We start from the raw sequence: 6,082 nt of genomic DNA, 5'->3' as shown, positions 1-6,082 counted from the left end.
AATAAAACTTAAAAAACTTATGTTCTTGACTTAAAACATTACAACTATCCTAAAGTTTTAATTGCTGTTTTAATTGCTGAGAAAAGTATGTATATATATATATATATATATATATAATATATATATATATATATATTATAATATATATATAATATATAGATATATATATATATATATGTAATATATATATATATATATATATATACAAGCATATATAGATGGAAATGTATATACATACACACATATGAACACACAAACAAAATATATTGATATATGTGTGTGTATATGTATATATACATATATATGTGTATATATATATACATACATATATATATATATATATATACATACATATATATATGTATATGCATATATATATGTAGTATATATATATATATATGATATATGTATGTATATATATATTTATATATATATATATATATATATATATATATATATATATATATATATGTATGTACGTATGTATATATATATATATATATACATATATATGTGGTATGTATGCATGTATGTATATATATATGATGATTGAAAGTTTGATTGCAAGTTCAGTCACTTTTTCAAATTGTTCTCAATTGTTATTGCTATCAAATGTACATATTTGGCTGATTTTAAAGCAAAGAAATAAAATTAAAATGTAATTATTTGTATATCGCCTTATGTTTTTATTTATCTCAATTTCTTGTTTGTTTGCTTCTGAAAATTTGCTTGAGAAAAACATTGACAAATTGTTGTTACTATCGTTGTTGTTGTTGTATAGGTCTTCGTGGCCATTGTGGAGCTTGTCTTTGATGTATAAATAGATACCTGAATAGTTGGCAATGGCTTAGAAATCACTTTTCTAAATAAATAGCTATTTGATATCAGCCACGTAGCCAGCCGATTGCAACTGGGGGTGCTATCTTGAGAGCTGGGGATGCTGAACAGGTGCACGGACAAAAGCTCCTACTTAAAGTGTGAAAGTGGACAAAAGTACCATGCTTATATTTTTCGGTTATCTTTTTCGTTTTTTTTTTTTTTTTTACATATTTCATTACGCCTAACCTGGTCAAAACTTGATATATTTCGTTTTTATTTTCATTTTACTTGTTGCAATCATTAGACTGAGGTCATGCTGGGGTATCACCTCGAAGAATTTTTAGTCGAATGTATCGACTCCAATATATTTAAAAACGATTTTCAACAAGCACATAGCCTTAAAGGTCTTTCTACATGCTAGAGATAACAGCCAAATCTTTAAACATTATTTTTATATAATTTCAAATAAACATCGACCACAAGGCTGACAGTGTGTCTTCTCAACAATTCGATTATTTCGTTTTGCATTGCTGCTGAGATGTAGGTCGGATTTTCTTTGAATCGTGCTGTAACATTCCATTAGCTTTGAGCCTTTCTCTAATGTGTTCTGGAATAATTTCATAAAAAGATCACAAGGCTACGTATCATCTTCCGAATAAAGATCCTGAAAAGCTTCATTTTCGTTTCCTTCGAAAAGGCAATTCGTTTGCACAAAGAAAATGAACAATATCAACCATGGAACTGATATAATAACGGTTTTTGTTCAATTGAACATTTTGCAAGATTGAAGACACGGATGTTGTTGTGGATAAACGCTGCTGGCGTTCCTTCCATGTTACCATAGCTTGGATATGGGATGCAGGGTTTGCGTGCTTATTTAAACCTTTATTTTTTTTTTCTTTTGCATGATGCCAATTAGAATATCCATTTTTAATAAAACAAGTATCAGTTTGAGCAGTAATATTAAAGTGACGAGAAGCAAAACAAAATAAGGCTTTCTTTGAAAGAGAATACTCTAACCATAAACGACCAGTATACCAGCTTGACGAGAAGTCACGTCTCTGAATCCCATAAAGTTTTGGATCAAACTTTGCTAGAACTGGCTGTACTGGTTGGCAGTCGACCTGTCCTAGATCATCCAATGAGGGTGTCAAAGACTTTGCAAGACCACCCTTGAGCTGCGAAACTTCGTTTGCAATTCTCTTCTGCTTAGCATTATTAGATGAATCAGATTGGAAATTTAGAAATGACCGATATTCACAATATTAATTCTAAGGTAGAATCGTAGTCTTTTTCGGTAGTGATTCATTATTTTTGGGGACCGATATTCACAATTATTAATTCTAAGGTAGAATATCGTAGTAAGAGTAACAATTTCTTAAAATTTATGTATTTTTAAATTAAACTCGAAAGAGATTTCGGTTCAAGCAATTTTTTTTTTCAATTTCTTCAAAGTTATACTTTTTTTAGTTAAACACAAAATTTCAGTATAAACTTTGTTCAAAGAGTAAGAAAGTTCTCACCTGAAAAATACTTTCTGAATGTATATTTTGGGAAATTTCAAAAATTTTCTTTCCTTTTTCGCGACTAATAATCCTCTCTGACTAGTAGAAATAAAATGACTTTTTAATGTCTGTCTCTATTCATATAAATACGTGCGTAGTGATGCGTTTACTACCATAAATCTCTAACTACAGCAACAATTCTTCACATAACTTTTCAAAAGCAACAAGGACAACCACCAGCACCGCCGTTGCCACCACGAACACCACCACAACAACAATAACAACAACTGACCCAGCATCACCCACTCCTTAATTCAACCCATAGTAGATGACCGGGTCAGCTGCCAATTCTGCGACAACAATTACAGCTAGAACAAACATTTTGACCAGCTCTAAATTACCCACATTTTCATATCACTAGCTACTAAATCAAAAGAAATTCAATTTATTGCATCTTTAGCGGGGGTGGAGGGGCTGAGATTCTAACTGGGGGTGCTAAGCACCCCATAGACAACCCCCCCCCCCCTAGCTACGTACCTGTTTGATATGAGATGTGTACTGTATTAATCCAGATGAAACATCATTTACACAGGATTTGAAGAATGATTTAGTTATTGCCACTGCATATTACTTTCAAGAAGAATTTTGGCCTGGCACTGATATGACTATGCTGTTGAAAAATGTACTTACTAACCACGTGGTTTCAGGTACAATCTCCCATTGGGCAGACCAAAGCCTTGAATTTTTCCAAACTTTTGTCAATGAAACAAACCTGGAATTCGTCGTTTGCAACATCAGAAATGAGGAAGAGAAGACCATGAACATCGAGAACGCATCTTTTTCAGACAGGAATTCAGAAACTCATTTTCTGCTCACAAATATCAGCCGGTTCTTGGCAAATATTCGTGAACCATCATTTGAATATTTTCACGGCAAAGCCAGTCCAGAGATCCTTTCTTTCTTCTACTGGCTTCCCCACTTTGAAGTAATGCGTGCCCCATATCAACGATATAAGGCAGTCTGAAGTCGTAAAGTGTAGTTGCATCGATGTTGTTCCTTTCAAAATCCATTGGCATGAATACAACGTGTTCCTCCGTCGCTGATCCTCACCTTTCGCTAGCAACGTCCTAAAATTCTACCGAACCAAATTAAGGCACAAGTGAATTCGTTTTCGCTGCCGTTTGGAGCGAGAAAGAGAGAGAGAGAGAGGAGGTGGGGAGAGGGAGGGAGAGAGAGGGGAAGGGAGAGAGAGAGAGTGAGTTATAATAGTTCTTGATTATTTTGGCTGTGATCAAACAATTATAAGTTCGACTCTAATATTATTTTGTAGAGCTTTATGCAAACGGTATGTGTTAATCTCACACAACACACACACACACACACACACACACACACACACACACACACACACACACACACACACACACACATCTCAGTGATCCTAGGAATCTGTAACAAAACAGAATCAGTGTTTCGGGATTGTTTTCTTTTGCGTTTATTGTGTTCTGGCAACATGATCGAAAGTTTCAATTCCGGTCTCCTCCGGTGATAAGAGTTGCAATATCTGAGACATCGTTGCTGAAAGGTGATAAAGACCAAGAAACAATGGTTTTTAATGTAAGCACAAGTTCTGAATTTTTAGGAAATAGAAACTCTAAATTGTATCGACTGCTACATCTGGGAAGATAAAAGACAAAGTTCACCTCAGTGAGAATTAAATTCAGAACTCAAAGAAAAAGCTGGAACAAGTACCACAAGGCATTATTCCTATGCACAAACGACTCTACCGATTCACTGCTTTATATATAATGTCTGCACCGTGTTCTTTGACACTCGAGTAGTTAAGAAGGAGCGCGAAAATACAGACATATACAATCCGCTTAAATACGAGATAGTTCGACTGGGAAAAATGAAAAAGGTGAAGATTGAGCCAATTATTGTTGGGTCCTTGGGTACAGTATCAGAAGGCATCTAGAGGAATATAAAAGAAATGGGAATAGAGTGCCTAGTAGAGCTGTTGTAAAAAGTTTGCTTCCTTAGCACGGCCAGAATAATCAGGAAGATAACAGATAGCATGGTATTGTAGGCTGCAGGTACTAAATCCGCTACTCATGCAGGACTCCAGGAGTTTCAACAAATCTTGAGTTATAATAATAATAATAATAATAATAATAATAATAATAATAATAATAATAATAATAATAATAATATCAGGTCATTAAGAATGGAATGTTCGATTTTGAAATTAAAGTTTATTTTACTTTATTTTAACAAAAAGCAATGCAATTGAATCAAAGTATTACCTAAGTATCAATACAATTTGCCATTTTAGTATGTATGTATGTATGTATTATGTATGTATGTATGCATGTATGTATGTATTATGTATGTTATCATGCACTTGTATGTATGTATGTATGTATGTATGTATGTATGTATGTGGGTATTTATGTATGTATGTATGTATGTATGTACTGTATGTATGTATGTATGTATGTATGTATGTATGTATGTATGTAATGTTGTATGTATGCATGCATGTATGTATGTATGTATGTATGTATGTATGTATGTATGTATGTATGTAATGTATGTATGCATGTATGTATGTATGTTGTATGTATGGTATGTATGTATGTATGTGTTGTATGTATGTATGTATGTATGTATGCTGTATGTATGTGTGTTTATGTATGTATGTATGCATGCATGTATGTATGCATGTATGTTAGTATGCATGTATGTATGTATGTATGTATGGATGTATGTATGATGTATCATGCATGTATGTACTGCTGTATGTATGTATGCATGTATGTATGTTGTATGTATGTATGTATGCATGCATGTATGCATGTATGAATGTAAATTATGTATTATGTATGTATGTATGTATGCATCATGTATGCATGCGTATGTTATCTATGTATGTATGTATGTATATGCATGTATGTATGTATGCATGTATGCATGCATGTAATGTATGTATGTCATGTATGTATTTTATGTATGTAAGTATGTCATGTATGTATGCATCATGTATGTATCTATGTTGTATGATGTATGTATGTATGTATGTATGCATGTATGTATGTATGTACTGTATGCTATGTATGTATGTATGTATGGATGCATGTATGTATCTATGTATGTATGTTGTATGTAATGCATGTATGTATGTATGTATGTATTATGTATGTATGTATGCATGCATGTATGCATTATTCTTATGATGTATGTATGTATGTGATGTATGTATGTATGTATGTATGTATGTTGTATGTGTATTGTATGTATGTATGTATGTATGCATGTATGTATGTATGTATGTATGTATGTATGTATGTATGTATGCATGCATGTATGCAGTATGTATGTATGTATGTATGTATGTATGTATGTATGTATCATGTATGTATGTAGGTATGTATGTATGCATGTATGTATGTATGTTGTATGTATGCATGCATGTATGTATGTATGTTATGTATGTATGTATGTATGTATGTGGTGTGCTGTATGTTATGTATGTATGTATGTATGTGTATGCATGTATGTATGTATGTATGTAGTATGCATGTATGTATGTATGTGTATGTATGCATGCATGTATTATGTATGTATGTATTTGTGTATGTGTATGCCATGTATGTTATGTATGTATGTTAATGTATGTATGTATGTATGTATGCATTCATGTGTATGCATGTATGTATGTATGTATGTATATGTATGTAATGTTATGTATGTATGTATGG

The sequence above is a fragment of the Octopus sinensis genome, linkage group LG13 (genome assembly GCF_006345805.1).
Source record: "Octopus sinensis linkage group LG13, ASM634580v1, whole genome shotgun sequence".
NCBI lineage: Eukaryota > Metazoa > Mollusca > Cephalopoda > Octopoda > Octopodidae > Octopus > Octopus sinensis.
Note: the sequence above shows the minus strand (reverse complement) of the source record.